Below are 18,833 nucleotides of genomic sequence, written 5' to 3'. Positions count from 1 at the left end.
TGGGCTGGGCTGGGGGAGCTGTGAGGGTCCGTGCCACGCTCTGCTCCCCTCGCGGACGGGCGCTGCGACAGGCGGAGGAGCTGATGGTGCTTGATGGAGTAGGAAGCCAAGAGTGACGGCGGGTTTTTAGGCCGGCAGCCAGCTCTGCCTCCATCCAGAAGAGCTGCAGGAGAAGTCAGCACAAAACCCAGGGATTGCTTAACAAGCTCTTTAGTGCTACTGGATGTGCTGAGCTCATCCGGCGAAGCCGGGGGAGCCAAGTCTTTCTCACTGATGGACTTAATGCCGTAGGACACGGAGCCATCGGTCACTCCCTCTGCTTCCCAGCTTCTCCCAGCCCCACGGCCGGCCCTGGAGAGGGGATGAGGTGCCGCTTCGCCCCATCTCCCTCTCCTGGGGGTGCTGGCTGTGGGGCTTCCAGAGCACAAGGATGTGACATCTTCATCCCTGGCATCACCTACACTGTCCCTCTTTGCTGGCTCCGTGGTGGTTCCCTCCCGGGTGGGTCTGGAGGATCCGGGAAGATCCACAGTTGCCTGAAAAACCCAGATACTGGAGCCTAATTATCACCAAACCGGATCACTACCTCACTGCAGCCACCAGCCTCGTTAACAAACATCCCCCCGCAGTGGAGAGCCCCCCGTAGCCCTCGGGAGAAGCCCCCCTGCTCTGCCACAAAGGAGGTGGAGGTTTAAAGAGGCGACGTCTCCCTGGGCGCGCAGCGCGGCACCGCACGGCGCCTGCCACCTCCTTATTAACCATCCCAGTATCACCTGCAAACTGTTCCTGGGCACCCGCGTCAGTGGGGGAGGACGAGAAGAAAAAGCAGAAACCCAGGGCTGCCAAACGCAGCATCCGAAATGTTTTTATAGATTAGTCCGGGTTCTTTTTCCAGAGCGGGGGAAGTTCAAAGGAAAGCAGGGCAGGGTAAGCAGCCTGGTACAGAAACCTGGGAATCCATTGTTTTAGCTCTGGGCTCGTAGTCATACAACAAAAATCCAGGGGGGAGATGGGGCAATGGTTTTGGGGACACAGCAGAGGTCTGTGTGGGTTCTTGCTGGTGAGGAAGCTGCTGGAGATGGGCTGGATGGTGCTCCCATGCCCTGTATGGGACACCCGGGTGGGTGTTGAATGTGGTGTTTGATACATCCATGGATGTAAAGAGCAAGAACAGGCTCCTCTGGCTTGAACCAAACCAGAAAGGAACAGGGTTAGGTTAGGCCAGGGTTAGTTCTGCTGGACCCATCACTGGTGAGCTTGGTGGAGGACTTTCAGGTGGCACCAGCGCCGGCATGGCCCCGTCCTGATGCTGCAGTGAACCTCTGGAAGAGGGGACAATGCTGTATTGTCACCTGAGGCATGCCTACAGCCTGCACTGTGACCGTGGGGTCACCTGCCTCCCCGCGCTTCAGGAGAAGTCTCCGAGGGGTGGCTTTCCACCTCGGATCTCCTGGGAAACCCGTCAATGCGGGGCTAAGGAGCTCTGCGGGGTCAGGAAGGCCTGTAGGTTCATTGGTTAATGCATCACCAGCAAACCCCAGCTTCATTAGGAGAGGGCTAATCATTTACAGGCTATACATTGAGATGGCTGGCTCTAAGTTCATTACTTCATGCCCCAAGTATGTGCTCCGGTTTCCTGGCTATAGGGGGGTGTCTGTGGGTCGGTCCTTGTCCCCATGGGCAGCAGAGCCTGGTGATGCAGTGTGTGTGGAAGCCAAGGGATGCAGAGGCTCCTGCCTCCCATCTGGCAACCATCGGTGTCGGTGTCTGTCTGGAAAGAACCACCCACTGCCAGGGTGGCCAGTCCCGAGACGCTTGAGCTCTTAAAACCTTCCATCCTTTGGCTTCTTTATTTATGGAAAGAGCATAAATGAGGAGGAAGTTCAGCTTTTGACTTGGAGCGGGCCTTCCAGGCCTGACCCAGGAGAAAGCCTAAAGCTTTCAACTCAAAATAATGCAAAACATCTGCTCGTGTGCCAAACTCGTGCCTGGAAGGTGCAAAGTTTGCTCATGACTCTGAAAGCTCTGGGTTTTGGTGTAGGGGATGGGGTCTGTTTGCCTCGGCGGTGCCATCTGGGTTTCAGTGTCACTAGATGCTGTCACTGTCGTGACAGGGCATCGCTCTGTCGCTGCCATGTTGTACCAAGGGCAGCCGGTGCCCGGCCGGAGGGTCTCTGCCCCCCAGACCCCCGCCTGGCACCGCTCTCCTCCTCCCTTCCCCCTCCTCTCGGCTCAGCCCCTGCCTTGGCCTCTACATTTCCCCTTCGAAGCAGCTATTGATTTTCCTGACTAATGCACCGGGCTACGTCGCGCACCACACACCAAACAAAACAAAGAGAACTCAATCAGCCACTTAAACGGATGGGGTCTGTTTGCCTCGGCGGTGCCATCTGGGTTTCAGTGTCACTAGATGCTGTCACTGTCGTGACAGGGCATCGCTCTGTCGCTGCCATGTTGTACCAAGGGCAGCCGGTGCCCGGCCGGAGGGTCTCTGCCCCCCAGACCCCCGCCTGGCACCGCTCTCCTCCTCCCTTCCCCCTCCTCTCGGCTCAGCCCCTGCCTTGGCCTCTACATTTCCCCTTCGAAGCAGCTATTGATTTTCCTGACTAATGCACCGGGCTACGTCGCGCACCACACACCAAACAAAACAAAGAGAACTCAATCAGCCACTTAAACAAAAAAAAAAAATCAAACAAAACCCACCGGCTTGGCATTCTAGGCCGGGCAGATCGCGCAGTTAGGACTTGAAAGGGTTCCCATTGACCCATAGCACTCAGTTAAAATGAAGGGAGCGGCGCAAATACAGGCTGGAGATGCAGGCTCAGGAGAGCTCTTTCCTTACATAAAAAAAAGAAGATTCTGCTTTTTTCTTTCTTGTTACCTGCAAATGAGAATGAAACGCTGCTCTCCCCCACTCTGTGTAGCGTTATTCCAAGCGTACCAGCTCTCGGCTCCCTTTTCCCTTGGCTAATAAGTAATCATGAGGAGGTTTGTGGCCTTGTTTATTATATTTGGCCCAGAAAATGCCTTTTTCTTTTTTTTCCTCTCCCCTCCCCCTGCTTCTTTCGGTAAAACGCTTTGAGATTTATTTGTAAGCCTGTAAATACAGAGTAAATAGCTTTAATTTAATTTACCGGGCTACTGTAAGAAACAGTATCTGCAAGCAGGAATTCCATCAGCCTCTGCTGAGTGGAGAAGTGTGGGCAGATCCTTCCCGTTTTTCCCCCTTTTTTCCTCCCCTTCCTAAGGAAGAAACTGTTTCCTTGTTTTCTGCTGCCTTCATCCTGGGGTTCCAGGAGTTTGCGTGCGGGATGCTCTGGGTGTGGGTAGGACGCTTGGTGTGGCCATGACAAATGGCCCCTTTGGCCCTGGGGAATGGACAATCATGAGCTGGTCCTCAAGGGTGGCCACTGGCCTGGCTGGCTTTGAGATGGCAGAGCCAGCGAGGACGCCTTCCTCCTCCTGCAGCCCGTGCTCCCAGAGACATCATCTCCATATTTTCTCACAGCTCTTGGAGGCTTCCCGGTTTCTGGAAAATCCTTGGCAGACGGGGCTTGATGCCCGACTATTGCTGTAACAGCGTCTCTAGGGAGATGTGGCTGAGGTGCAGAGTTTTATGAATGGGGAATATCGGCGGCATATGGGAGGGAAGTCGTGCTGAGCCTAAAATCACTGTGAGGAAGACGGGAGAGGGAGAGGATGCTCGCTGACGGCTGGGGTGAAGGAGGTTCCTGCGTCGCTCCGGGTGAGGGCCTGGCTGTAGGGGATGGAACAGAGCTTGCTGTGGCTGCCGCCCAACAGAGCTGCTCTCTAAAGCTGGTGGGTTCTAAAAGGGACAAGGACAGTACCCAAAGCCAGGTTCACAGCCTCCCTTCCCAGCCTGTGGTGAGCTCTTTGCTGGCCTCCTTAGCCCTTCACCCCAGGTCCCAGCAGTGAAGGTTGGGGTGGCAGCCCCATCCATCCTCCTCTGCTCATCTCCAGGAACGTGACGGGGAACTGCAGGCAAGTTATATTGCTTTTTAACCCCTATTCCCAGGACCAGCTGGTCACAGGGGCTCCTGCCTGACTTGAACTGTCCTGTACACAGGAGCAGCAGCAGCACAATCCCACTGCTTTTGGAAAGGCAGGGCCAGTGATGAAATGAGGTGGCTACACCTCTTGCTCTCCTGATTTCCAGCTCTGTCCTGTCCATCTCCCCTCTCTCCCAGCTCCGGGGCCGTGGGGAGAAGCTGCTTGTGGAGCCCTGTGAGGCTGGAGCACTCAGTGACCAGAGCCTGGAGCAGGCTGGGTGGGAAGGCGGGCGAAGCTGTGACAGCCCTGGCGTGTTAGCAGAGAGAAATCCTGGGGAAATGAGTCACTGATGCAGGAGGCTTGTTCTGCCCCGGTTCGCCCCCCTAATGGGGGCTGGCACTCTCCCAGTTAATCCAGTGCAGCTGATGTGCAGGGCTGGGATTGCTGCTCCGGGCTGGCTCCTCTCTCTGCTGGCAGCGAGCCCCGAGCTGAGGGGGTGGCCGAGCTGCCTCTGTGCCTACGCGTGGTTTTACGCTTCCCCTTCTGAGATCTGCTGGCTGAGATGCTGAGATTTCTCATTTTGCATCAGTCTGTGAGGAGGTTCCCCCCCCTCCCCACCTCTCCGGTTTCGTTACCTGGGTTCAGCCTGACAGCTTCTTTAGAAGGGGCTGGCGCCCAGAGGTAGGTTTTGCAAACAAATAACTCTCACCCGACGCGACGGCGTGCAGGAGACTGCGAGGATCCCGGGCGGCGCTGGCGGAGGTGACAGTGACAACAGGAGTTTTGTCCTCATTAGTTTTCCCCACACAAAGGCTTCCAGCTCTGCCTGGTCCTCGCTGAGTCTCGGTGGGAACAGGCATCCCCATCACCTCCCTGCGTCCCCATCATCTCCTGGTGTCCCCATCACCTCTCTCCCTGCATCCCCATCACCTCTCTCCCTGCATCCCCATCACCTCCCTGCATCCCAGCCGGCCCCTGTGCTTGGGAGGATGGAGGTGTGCGGATCCCCAGCCCCCTCACCCTGCTGCTCCCCCCCTGAGCCGTGTTCCTCCACCTCTGGAGAGGTTTCACCCCTGTGTGCGGCAGCAATTAGCGTGAGGATGAACCCAGGCCAGGTTTGGGGTGGGAGGGAGAAGGGAAAGGTGGCTGCGGTGCCTTTGGCTGCTCAGCAGGGTTCTAAGGGCTGCAGTGAGCGTCGGTCCCTTCCGTGGTCATAGCAGCTTCTGAATTAATTTTGCTCACTTTTAATCTGGAGTATTTGTGGTTCCCACATGAGCTGTCCTCTGCAGCGCCGATCTCAGTCGCCGCGTTACGATGGGGGAACGTGGGGCAGTGGGGGAAGAGGAGTGAACCCCCCCATGGCCAAGAAGGGGCTGTGGGCTGGGATTTACGAGACTGATCTTCCTGGGGCCTGGGGCAGGGAGGGGGAAGCTGAACTGGGAGAAGGGGGGACACCACTGTTTAATACAACTTATTTCTTGGGCAGTGTGTCCCACAACGCGTCTGCCCCCTTATGACCACTCACCTGATGGAAAATTGACTTATTCTACCATTTTAGTCTCCTTTATTTAAGCCTTGGGACATGGAGCTCTCGGGGGATGGAGGAAGCCCTTCTCCATCCCCTCCCGCTCCCAGGGACACAAATGCCCCGGGGGCAGCTGCTGAGTGTCCAGGGAGAGAAACCACCAGTCTCCCCGAGAGCAGAAAGTGATGAGAGACTTCTCCTGCCGTGGGGTGCCGGTGGGCCACCATTTTTCCTAATTAGTCATGATGTCTTGCCCATCACAGGAATAAATAGCAAGCTTTCCCTAAGGATGTGAGACGAGGAGCACTATTTATCGTAGCTCTCAGAGGAAGCTGACAGCATGACAGGTGAAATATCAGGAATAATTAAGAAAAATAAGGGCTTATGTACTTTATTGCACCAACAGCAGGGACGTATTGCCAGTGACTCGTACATCCTCATGGATGCCCCCATCCTGACACTGGCTGTAAATGGTGTGTGTCCGGGGCCGTGCTCGTGCAGTGACACTCGTGGGTCCTGGATTTCGTGGCTGGGATGAGCCAGGGGCACCCACTCGGTGCCTTGGTGGCCAGGTCCCACCTGCAGCTGGTCCTGCCTCTGGAGATGCTCTATGTTGGCTATAAATGTCTCTTTAGGAAACGCCATTTTCCAGTGAGATCTTTGTCTGGGAGAGGGGAATGAAAATAAGCTCGGTAATCTGTGTATAACTTGGGGATTTTAGCCCGGTTATAAATTGCTGACTTGAGGAAAGTGGCTGGGAAGTGGATCCCCCCCCTGGGGGCGTGTGGTCTGAAGGGGCTCAGCCCCAACCTTGTGCCTGGCCACGGGAAGAGCATCTCCAGGCTGTGACCCAGGGCTGGCGCCGTCCCCGCTGGAGTCGGTGATGGATGGTGTGCTGGGGAAGGGGAGCTGCTCCGCCGACCCCATTTTCCATTAGAAGGTTAGTCTTGGCCCCGGGGGGCTCCTGGGTCCGCCGGGGCTAACGCCGGGCTCCGTACCCTCCCGGGGAATGAAGTTAAAGCCGCGGCGTTGGGAGATGTGTTTGCTTATGAGGCAGGACAGCTGGGGAGCTCGGGAACTGTATCTGCTCAAACAATGTGGAAATCTGATTACAGCGAGTGTCACTGGGCATCACCGAGCTCTCCCTGCGCAGCCCCGGCCTCGCCTGACAGGCGTAATAGATCTCCTGGATACGTCCTGCGCTGAAATAAAATGCCTCGTCAAAAGTGCTTAAAATCCCTCAAGTTTTGAGTTTGCTAATCAGGGCTCTTGTCTGCTGGCTGCGGGGCCAGCCGCGTTCAGCCTCATTACGCCCCAGCAGCAGCCTTCCCGGGCAGGAAAATGCCTTTTTTTTTTATAGCCACTTGGAGAAAAGAGCATCGTGCTCCTCGTCCCGTCCCCTCCGACCGTGGGCTCCGAGCGCTCGGCGGCGCTTTTTAGGAGGTTTTGTGAAAGGGACCCTTTGTCAGGGGGAGGAGGAAACCAGCAGCAAACAACTCCTGGACTGGGGAAACGCGGCTCTTGGGGCACTTATATTTAGCAGCACTCGCAGCGCTTGGCCCTTCAATTTACACTCACCCTTTTGTTCCTTTTAACTACCAGCCGAGGGTCTGAAAGAGAAGGATGCCAGCGAGGAACAGGCAGCTTCTCCTCGCCGAGCTGAAGGTATTTTTAACACAATGCCCGAGAAAAAGGGATTTGTTTCCTCCAGCCTTCAGCCAGAACCGGTGCAGCGAAGGGTCTCTGAAGGGAGAACGAAGCCCAGGTGCCTCCAGGTGCAGTGGAGGAAGTGAAACCCCATAGAAAAGCATTGAGAAACCAAGGTAGAGGTTCATCCTCACCTGGTGGCCTGCCGTGACGCAGGCTGGAAGGCGAGGTGCTGCGAGGGAGGCAGGCAAGCCACGGGCATTCATTCCAAACCTGCGGGGTGGCCGGGATGCCAGCCCGGCAGCAGGGGAGGATGGTGGCTGAGCTGCAGCGAGAGCCGGGTCCCTGCCAAAACCCAGACCGGGTTTTTGTTCTCCTAAATATTTATAGAGCGCTGGAGCGCCTGGTGCTGCAGCCCCTGTTCCCGGAGGCTTTGGAGGAGGAAAACGTGCCCAGAGCAGGCTTTGCATCTTCTGCGAGATGCTACTTCAGAGCCTGACCTTGAGGATTTCTCACCTCCCTCCTTTTGATTCGTGTTCTGGCCTCTCTGCCTGTCCCCCTCGGATGCCCTGGGCTACCAGGCAGGGAGGTGATGGCTAACAGTGGCCTCGGCTCAGCCCAGAGGCCATGGGTGAGGAGTAGGGGTTACAAAGTGCACACCTTGACCCGGGAATCATGTTCCCATTGGAGCTCACCCAGCTCCTGGGATGCTGGTCCTGCCCCAGCAGCTCCCGGAGCATCTCTGGGAGAGGCATCACCCACCGGCTCTTCTTCCTCACTCCCGTGCCCGGCTCTGGGCACGTTCTCCCAACTTGCCCATCCTGCCAAGAAAAATCTTCTCCCCCCGCCGCCTCCTCTATCTTTAAAATGTTTGCTTTCTTTATCAGTAGCCGGCTGGTATCAAGCCCGACAAGTCTTGGGTTTAACTGCCCGATTCCTCAATTCTCCAAGCAAATAAGCCCAGATAAAGCCCAGACCTTTGAAGCCAATTGTAATTTAATACAGCTTAAACTGTAAACATCGAACAGTCGCAAAGGAAATATGATCAAAGGCATTGATTTTTTTGTAGCGACACAGCGTCTTTTTGAATCATTCCCAATAATGAGAAAATCTGAGAAAATTGAAACCTGTTTGCAGGTATTATAAAGCTAAATGGTCAAACGAATAATTAGCAAGCTACTCATTTAAGCTCTGCATACGGAAAAACAAGAATATCCTTGATTTCGAGTAGAAATGCTGGACTAAGCATCTCTTTTGAGTAAAATGGAAAAAAAAACACCAAACCAAACAATCACTCTGGGCAGAGCGGCCGATGGATTTCTTCCACTGGAAGAGCAGGATGCTCATTGTGGAGAACAAACAGCTTTTTCCACACTGTGTCGATATAGCACTATACGTTTTCCATTGCGCGGCTCGCCTTTCTCTTCTGGTCCGTGGACTAATTTTAGAGCTAATGAGCTGCCCTGACAGAGCGTTTAGAGCCTGGAGGAGGAGTGGGGTATGGAGAGCAGTTACGCGCCCAGCCTGTGTTTGAAGTTGGGAAGAACAAGAATATAAAAATATTAGGGTTTCTGCCTGGCGAGAGCCTGACGGGGCAGCGCTGATGTTCTCCAGATGTTGGGTCCTGCCCCGCGTCCCCCCGTGCTGGGGTCGGGAGGAGGGTGGTGGGAAGGGGAGGGCGATGGGGGGGTGAAATGGGGCTGGTGGTGCCTCCCCTGCCGCGGCTCCGCTCCACGCCGGGGGCACCGGCCCCTCGGGGAGCCAGAGCCAGCTCAGCGCCGGGGGAAACGGCGCTTTGAAATGTTTCTTGCTAATGAAAGCATCCCGGGAAGGCCGGGGTCGGGCCGTTTCTGGTAAGAAATGTGTTTGTAGTGGAATGTGTTTAATACGGGCTGTCTGTGATGCCACCACAGAGGGCAGTTTTAAAGTGCTGTCAGCGTCGGGCTGGCTCCCCCCTTCACATTTCCGAAGGGCAGAGCACGCCAGAGAAGGGGTTGAAAGGAATAGAAGCAATTTGTTGCCTCTTCCCTCGGAGTGTGTGGAGAGGAGATGCTCCTGCTCGTGCCCAGCCCAGCTCTGCTCCTTCTCTCTCCTGCTGGGGCTGGAAGCGGCCGGTGGCTCCAGCTCGCCAAGTCCAGTGGCACCAACCCCACTGAGCAAACCTCTGGTCGTCTGCTCTCATGCATAAATCTTTGTTTTCCTTGGGGAAAACCCATCCCCGAGGGTGCTGAGCTGTTGGGGGGCACACAGACCCCAAGCCCCATGCCTGTGTCCCTCCTGGATCCTCTCCATCCACCATGATCCCGTGCTGCCCCATGTTCCCGGCTCTTCCAGCCCAGCAGCTCCCGCTCCGGAGCGCTCATCCCACCCCTTGGGTTTCACTGGAAGAAAATGGTTTCTGTTTTAATTTCTGCTTGGTCTGGGAGAGTGACTTTGGCTTCCAACCCAGGAACTGGGGGTATGGGATGCCGTTGGGTTTGTGTAACTCATGGGATGATGCTCTGCAATGTTCCTGTCATGGGAATTTAGTGGTGATAGTGGTGATGGTGAGAGTTACGCGCCAGAGGGCAAGAAAGTGAGGTTTCTAGTTTCCCCAGTACACAAAATACCTGCCTAATGGTGGAAAGGTCTACACCTTTAGAAGGTCTAAAACCTGATGGTGTCTAGACCTTTAGAAGGTCTAAAACCTGATGGTGTCTAGACCTTTAGAAGGTCTAAAACCTGATGGTTTCTAGACCTTCCAAGCCGTGTCTCTCCCACCGGGAAGGTTCTCTGGGCAGCTTTACCCTCCCCAGGCACAGACACCCGCTCTCAGTGTTCAGGTTTCTCTGGATCTCCACCTGCAGCCCAGCTTTCAGACGTCAGGATTTCACCCGGGGCCTCGTGGCTGCTGCTCCAAGTGTGAAAAATAGGGTGGCCAAAAACCCCAGGATGCGGCAGATAATGCTGGCCGCGGTGGCGGGGCAGGAAGCCACCCCTTATTATTAATGCCAGGCCTGGGCTGAAAGTGGATGTCCTCAAAACACAGCCCCGCTCTCCCCCGGCCCTGCAGACAGAAATGAAAAGCCTTTCATGTTCTGCGGGGGCGGAGAGCACAATTTGTGATGACCCGGCTCCGGCTGGTATTCGAAAGGTCACTTTGAGTACGACGCTCTCTGAGCCCATTGATTTTTAAAAAAAGAGAAAAAAAAAAAAAGAGCTCCAGCCGCTGGAGAGAGGGGGAACGCGGGGGAGAGGAAGCGAAAATAGCTCTGGCAACACTCATTGTCTAAAACCAACAAAGAGGCACTGAAAGGCTCCCCGCTCGCCGCTGTCAATAGCCACGGCAAGGGCGCTGCCTGGCACGGCTCGGGCAAGCTGGTGGCGGAGCTGGGCTAGTGAGGAGGGCACGGGAGGACCAAAGCTCCCTCCTGAAGGCGAGGGGTGGGTACTGACCCCCCTCTAGGGACACAGGGACGTCCCATGGGTCAGGGTGACACCGTTTTTAAATCAAAACGGGTATATCACGGATGGGCAGCGCTTGGCACCGGGGTGGGAGAGCCCGGGGGCACCAACCTGGGCTCCTCCAAACCCAAATAGGCATGGCTGGATGGTGGCCAGCACATGTCCGAGACTGGGAGAGAAAGGATTTGCCCTAAAGAGCTCGGGCAACTGTCAGCTGGTTTGTGAGCATCAGGGAGTAACGAGGAGCGAGGGCGGCTGTCACCTAACAAGGGAAGTATTGGCACCTTGTCATGTTTCCAACGCTGCTGATCCATGTTTTTTCAAAAAAAAATAAATAATAAAGCCCTGCCTAGCGTGTGCCCGGAGGCCCCGCGGCTGGAACCCTTGCTCCTTGTCGGAGGTTACAGTCTGCACTGGAAAAAATGGGATGAGTTGAGGGGAAAAAGGGCGGGATGCTCAGGAGAAGGGGGAGTTTGGGTGACGGAGACCCAGCTGCAGTGAGTGTCGTTGCCTTGGTGTCCGTGGGGGCTGGACAAACCGACCCCCAGCTCCTGCCCTGCCTGGGAAGTGGGGGATGGTGGCATCTCAGGAGCTCCGGGGGTGGGAAGAGCCATGACAGTGGCAGGTCGCGCTGCCGCTGCCGTGGTGGGAGCACCGGGAGCGCGGTGGGTGGGAGAAGCCTGGCAACTGCCACCTCCTTGATTGCTGTCTCCCATAATTAATTGCAGCGTGCAGCGGTAGATGCTCCGGTGGTTGAGAGGGGAAAGGGAAGGCTGGGACTCGTAACTAGGTGAGTCAGGAGAGAGGAACCGAGTTTTTGCCTGCCCAGTGGAGAGAGAGTGCTGCAGGGGGGTGGTGGAGGCAGCATCTCCTGCCCTGCTACCAGGAGGGACAATAATCCCAGAGCAGAGGTGGCTTTTCTAGCAGGGTCATGCTCACAGGTGTTTGGGAAAATGGTATTTCCCTATTGCCTCGGTGGGGAAGAGGACAAAAGGATCTCTGCTGTGATGGGAACCCCTTTCCTCCGGGCACAAGCGGGTCCTGGTTGGTGGGACGTGCCGAGGAGGCAAAGCTCCGCGCGGGCAGACGGGGGCTCAGCAAAATCCCTTAATGGATTTATTCTTCCCGTTTCCCTCGGCTCTTCCCAGCTTTGGCTATAAGCAAGGAGAGCAAGTTAAGGCAGCGATTATAAAAGTGATGGATCTCCAGACAAGGGAGAGGTTGGAAGGGCTGAAATTTACTGCAAAGCCTGGCCCAGGGATGACCCTCCTCCTCCTCCTCCTCCTCCTCCTCTGGATTTTTTTCCGTCTTGTGCAGAAAAATGCAGCTGGTCAGCTCGACAAGTGGAAAGTGTAGCTTTGTCATTACTGTGCGATGCTGAAACAATGATGTATGGCTGGCGATAGATCATGTTGGGTTTCCGGAGAGCAGGGAAGATGAAGGCATGAGACTAATTCATGATGCATGAACGCATTGATCTTCCTGGCTCTGAAAATACAATGTAATGAACCCCCGCTAACACATCATTTTTATGCCACTGCACCTCACTAATATCTAATGATTTCACCTTGCTCTCAGATAAAATATAATTGTATGGGAGTTCCAGCTTTGTTCTTTAATACGCGAGTAGAGTTAACGAATTATGTTTTGCTCGGGAGCTGTTGGCAAGTTGAGACAAGTGCACAAAAGCCCCGCAATTACGGGGCGAAGATGCGTGTTTAAAACATGGGGGGTGTGTGTAGATGTGTGTGTGTGTGTGTATCTGCTGGGGATGCAATGAATGCAGGGAGGGTGTGCCAGGAGCCTGGAGAGGAGGGATGCTCTGGGGATGCTGAGGAGCAGCACCCATCTCTGGGCGTTCCTGGGTCTCAGCCCTCCAGCCCTTGGGGCTTCGGGATGGAAACTGCCTGTAAAAGCTGCTCCTTGTGGCTTCCCAGCAGGAGACTGGAGAGCACAGAACCCTCTTGTCTTTCCCAAAGTCCACCCGCCTTTTGAAGACCATCCCACCCCCATGTGCCCTCCCAAAGCCCCAGCCGGGCGATGTTTCTCCCCCGACCAGGCAAAGCATTCTGCTTAAGAAAATACGTTTGGGGTCCTTTTGCTAGAGCTCTCCTGAGTTCTTTGTACTTCACGCTGCTGAAGGTGCACGTTGGGATTTTTTCCTGCTTATTCTTTGTCCCTGAGCCAACGCTGCCTCCGTCCCCAGTGTTTCCCTGGGCACGTACCTGAGTCCCCGTCACCCCTTGGTTCTGGGAAGCTCTGAGCAAGCAGCAAACACCTTGTTCCACAGCGACGGTTGCCGCTGGGGTCCCGGTCCCCAGTGGTGGCTTTCAAGTGCTAAAAATGAGTGGGGAAAAGGAGCGGGGGCCAGGAGACGGGAGCTGAAGGTGAAGATGTTTGTGGAGCCTTCAAAGGCGAGCCCTGCTCTCACAAAAGAAGTCAATGGAAATCTAACCACTCCTGACAGTGAAGGCTGAAGTAATGTTGTACCTAATTTGAAATTCCCTCTAGGCTAAGTGAGACTCTGCCTTTCATGTGCGGTGTTTGTATCCCTTCTGGGAGCCCTCTCCTCTGTGCCGAGCTCGGATACACGCCGTGTTGACAGATGATTAAGACGCGAAGTCTCTTAAATCAGAGGAGCAGCCAAAGTTTGGTGTTGTGTGCTCAGGTGTTTACCCACAGCGTTTGCAGCGTCTCGGCCTGACTTTGAGGTTGGGGACGTGCTGGCTCTTGCAGCTGAGGTGTCCCCAGCGGAGGAGGAGCTGCAAGGAACAACCAACCAGGGTCGTACGAGCAAGGGACCAGAGGGGGAAAAGGTCCTTGACTGGTAGCAGATGGTCTTACTGGCTTTGCTGGTCTCCTTAGAAGTCACCTTAGAGGCTTTGCTTTGTGGAGATGAGGAGCAGAAGCTTCTACAAGACTCTGGGCCCTGTCCCCACCAAGAGAAGCTTGTAAGGTGACTTAAGGAAACTGTGGTTACTGCTCTGAGGAATGGTGAATTTGCATCTTCTGGATGTTTCCAAAACCCAGGATTAAAGAGTGTTGCTGTCATCTGCATCAGCCTCCTCCTCATCTGCTGCTCTGGAGCCCCAGCACCGGGGTCCACGCTGGGTTTTTGGGTGTTCAGGTGGGGCCGGCAACACCCACGAGGCATCTTGTGGGGAAGAAACGCCTTTTGATGGGATCAAAAGGGCTTTTTTTTCCCCCGGCAGCTTGTGTGTAAACAAACAAACAAGCAGAAAACCCCAAATCCTTGGCCGTGGTGCCCATCTGGAGCAGCCAAGTGCCGGCGGCAGCGCCGGAGCCGTCTCCCGTGGTGGGGCTGTGCTTCCTCCTGGCACTTCTGGTGATGGCTCCTTTCCACCGCCCCCCTCCCCGCCATCCCCCTGGCTTGACTTTTGCAGGCACTTTTCTCCTATAAGAATATTAAACATATTTAAAAAACACTTAAATGCTAATGCGGAACCTGAAAAGAGGATGTCAAATGCAAGCGGCGCTCTGAAGACGCGATGTCTCTGCAGAAGGGTTTGACCCCGGTAATCTAATTTGCTTTACATTTAAAATGATACTTCATTCTCTTATTATAAGGCTCTGTGTCATTGGCTCGTAAAGATTACAATTTCTTGTCTTCCAATTGTAATAAATCCCATTCAAGCACCCTCTTGATTTGAAATTTGTCACAACAACACGCAGAGGGCACAGTTCCTGAGTTTTATGGCGCGGGTGCATTAGAGACTCATCTGCAGGGAAGGATGATGCAAGACTATAAAATGATTCGTCCCCCTCCTTTCTCAATTGGATCTGTGTTTAAAAAAAAAAAAGAATTAAATAAAAAAATGTCTAAATTATAGCTTATTCCTCATTACCCAGTAGTAAAAAGGTTAGAGCGGCAGGGGAGCCAGACTGGCGAGATCCTTCGTGCTCTGTCCTTACGCTGGGGAATCAGCTGGTTTCCTCAAAACCCTCTGAAAATGTTTCATCTTCTTTCAGCAGAGTCAGGAGCTGAACCTTTTCTGGTGGAAAAGCGATGGGTGTTTCGTGCATTCACCTTCTCAGGCCCAAAATGACACAGAGCCAGTGGCCGATGGGCACAGCAGCTTCCCAACAGGGAGCTGGGCATCCGAAGGGATGTCAGAAATGAGCAGTTTGGTTAAAATCGGGTTTATATGTGCATTTCAGTCGTGGGGAGGTGCTGTGGGGGCCGGCAGCTCCATGGGGTGCTGGGGTGAGCAAGGGGTGACTTTTGGTCCGTGGATGGGGTGGTGACAGCGAGGTGGCCACCATCCATTGGTGCCGTGGAAATGCCTTTTTTTTCCTTTTTTTTGGACAGTCTGGAATAAATACACGCGAGAGACTTTGCTCAGAGAGAACTTTTATACTTTTAGTGTCTGTTGTTCCTTGGGGCTTGGGATTTTTTTTTTTTTTACCTTTTTTTTTTTTAACAAAGGTTTTAGCCGAGCAAAAAAAATCCCATCTGTATGGCTTTTTTATTAAAAGATAAAAAGCCCGGAGTTCACAGGAGTTAGCATTAAGTCACAGTCCGCAGCAATCCAAGGTATTCGCTGGCTGGGGACTCTCTCTGTTTATTTCAAATACCCCTTTATCATTTTGTTGAAAGAGCGGTGTTCTCTGTAAAGCTCTGCCAATTGAAAAAAGAATCAGATAATGAAGACTGATGCCGCACTGATGACAGCCCTTCAGATCCTCAATAGGATTTCTCCAAAATCAAAAGACTTTTTTTTTGTTTTATTGTCACACTTGTGGCTTAAAAATAATTAAATTTAATCTTTGAGCTCTCGAAGCAAAAATGAAAATTTAAAAACAGTCCCGTCCCCCTCCTCCCCGCCCCATGTGGGGAAAAAGACAAAGCAAATGCAAATATCCGGTGGGTGCTGGAGAAAAAATTGTAAATTATACATGAGAATATGGTTTTTGGGGTGGGGGCCTGGCACACATGCCCCATGGACCCTCATAGTGCTCTCAGCAAGTGCCACCACTCTGTGGAAACTGCAGGGTTTGTCCCCGGGGAGTTAAAGTCAGCATTTCACACTCTCCTATAAACCTTCCTTTCCTTCCTTTCCTCAGCACCGGCGTTTTTTGGGAGCCTTGTGAAAGGCACCATCTTTTCACCCCAGGGGTGGTGAGAGCCGGGCGACGCGGCGGTGGCTCCACACCTTTCCAAATTGGGGACAAATCTGTTCTTTCTGGCGGCGGAAAGGCGGATAAATACAATATACCGGCAGCTATTTGTGCTGTAACTAAAGCCCTAAATTTCTAGCGGGAGAGAGCGTGGCAAAGGAGGACTTTGTCACAGCACATGAAAAGCTGGGAAATTGGGCTTTGCCTTTTTACCTCGTCTTTAAAGAGCCGGCGGCGGGTCCCGGGGCTGGGGGCAGGTACGGGGGGGCTGTGCCGGGGGGGCTGTGGTGGGGAGCCCACCCGGGAAGCGCCGAGGTGGCTTTCAGGCGAGGCGTTAAATCCCCCAGCGCTATAACTTGATTATTCCCCCTCCGGATTGCCTTTGAGGAGCTCCTCCGTTTTCAAAGCGTTTACACAGGATTTAGCCCCGCGCTGGCTTTAGCGGGAATTGTGTGGCTGAAATGGCGTGCGGCTCTTTGAAAAATCTCGGAGCCGGCGCTTTTCCCCCAGATCGACAACTGTTTTATTTCTCTTGACAGAATTTGTAGCGCGAACAAACACCGCCGTTGGCTCGGGAGCCTTTTTTGGTCCCCGGCTCCGTAGCACCTTTAATCTGAGTCTCAAAGAGCTGCATAAGAACAGAAAGTCCCGCTCTACCTGAGAAAGTGAGCTGCGTCCCGCGCTACCCTCCTTTTCCAGGGCTCTTCTTTGGGGTCTTTTTGCCTCCTTGGGCCTCGTGTAGGGGGCACATGGCGAAGGCAGGGGACTGGGAGGAAAGGCAGTGTGGCTACTGAATATTCTGGGTTCCCTTTGGCTGGTCCTGTAAAACCCACTGATGGCTGGTCCTGTAAAACCCATTGAAACCAGTTTCCCCCCTCGGAGCTGCTGCTTCAAGGGGTGTAAATTACACTCAGTTTCCTACAATTGCCCCCCAGGCAGGAGACTTGTTCCCTCTGAGGCCATTGATGGCTTCTGCCCCAGGGACAGGCCGAAGGCGCCATCCCAGGGCTGGCTGGGGGGGAAGGCAGAGCACAAGTGGAATTTGGGGAGCTCCTCACACCTCCCCCTGTGTGTGTCTGGGGCCGTGGGGCTGGGGTCCGGCTCCGTGAAGGCCCCCCGGGCTGGAGTCCTGCGTTTGGAGCTCGTTGCTGCGCCCCATGGAGAAGCTGCGTCACCAAACAATTGATTATCGGTTCTAAAATGCAAAAACACCATCTGCTCTTGGAGCTCTGCTGAACGGCAGCTTTGGGGGGCGGGGGAGCAGGGATGACACATCTGAAGGATCTCGGCAAGTGGCGCGGGGCGATGGCTCCCGGGAGACATTCCTGCCGCTCCTAACCCGGGTCAAAGCCGAGCAGGAAACTTGATCTTTCACGTGGGGGCCACGGGAAGGGCCTGTGTGGCCACTGACCCGTCACCCGGGCCCACATGGGCTGGTTTGGGGGGTGCTGCGGCATCCCAGCCCACCACAGACCAGAGCACGGTCCCACCAGCGCTCCTCCATCCCTGGTGCCAGGAGCTGGAGAGGTGGCCGTAGGTGCTGGTGGCCCTGGGCCTTCTTGAGGGCCATAACAAGCCATTGGCTGCGCTTGGAGTGGCTTCTCCACATCCTGCATCTCCTGGAGTATCCCCAGAGAGAGCCAGGTCATGGCTGCTTATCAGCAGGACATGTCGCTTGGGGGCCAACCTTGTCATGTAGCCCCCACCATCCCACCAGCAGCATTGGAGGCTTTAGTCTGGAGAGGAGAAGGCTGAGGGGAGACCTTATCAATGCCTACAAGTATCTCAAGGGCGGGCTGAGGGAGGAGGGAACCAGACTCTTTTCAGTGGTTCCCAGTGAGAGGACAAGGGGCAACGGGCACAAGTTGGAACATAAAGGGTTCCACTTGAATATGAGGAAAAACTTTTTCACGGTGAGGGTGCCAGAGCCCTGGAACAGGCTGCCCAGGGAGGGTGTGGAGTCCCCTTCCTTGGAGATTTTCAAGACCCGCCTGGATGCTCCTGAGTAACAGGCTCTGACAAGCTCTGGGTGGTCCTGCTTTGGCAGGGGAGTTGGACTAGATGATCTCTATGGGTCCCTTCCAACTCTAAAAATTCAGTGATATTCAGTGAAATTGGTGGGTTGGGGCAGCCCCCACCTGCCCCCCGGGGTGGGTCCCCGCAACCTGGTTTAATGCAGCTCCCAATCCCTGCCTCCATATCATAACTGACAAGTCATCTGGGGCCAAGCTTCCAGGACAGAGGAAATCGTTTCCCTCTCCAAATTAAAGTTGATGCCTAATGGAAGGGGGTGAGACGCTTCCAGCAGGAAGGGAGCCAGCCCCAGCCCATCTCGAGTCCCTTTTTGTCTGCCGAAGGAGACGGAGGAGGAGGTGAGGGGAAGTCATTTCCTAGAGTTCAGGATTTGCAATTTGCATCCTATAATCCCCCGGTCATTCAGCCGCAGATAATTTGTCACGGTTTGTTTTTAGCTGTTGTGATATTGATATTTATTATGCAAATTGTATTTCCTACTACTCATTGTTCTGCACCCTGTGAATACTTACATTATTATAAACCTTTTTAGTTAATGGGGGTCGTCTTTCAGCGCGATGCTCGGGCTGCCGTGGGTTGTAATGGACGAGATGGTACAAAAGGGTCTAAGCCGCGTAATTAAAACGAGGAGGAGGAGGAGGGCAGCCCGGTGGCGCAGAGGGAAGCGATGCTTCGCTGCAGGGCCCTCCGCCCCGAGGTGCTGCCGTGTCTTCCGCGGAGAAGGGGATTTGGCGTCGCAGATAAATGCTTTATTACAAACTTTGAGGGATAAATATGGATTTGTGGCGGAACTGCGATGATGAGGGTGGCCCAATGAACGCGGCACTTGTTGAGCGGGTGGAAGGAGTCACTGGATGCAGAAAGGCTTGATGCTCCACGCTGTGGGGCAGCACCCGAGGGTCCCATGGGGAGGTGGGGGCACTGGGAGGGAATGGGAAGGGCCCAATCCCAGCCCCGAGGAGCAGCATTTTGATTTTCTCGGGAGCCGGCGGGGTGAAATCATTCAGATTTGGCAATGTGGGAAGCAATGGCT

This window comes from Calidris pugnax, unplaced genomic scaffold (assembly GCF_001431845.1).
Source record: "Calidris pugnax isolate Ruff unplaced genomic scaffold, ASM143184v1 scaffold180, whole genome shotgun sequence".
Lineage (NCBI taxonomy): Eukaryota > Metazoa > Chordata > Aves > Charadriiformes > Scolopacidae > Calidris > Calidris pugnax.
The sequence above is the reverse complement of the archived record's forward strand: the minus strand, read 5'-3'. Positions refer to the sequence as shown.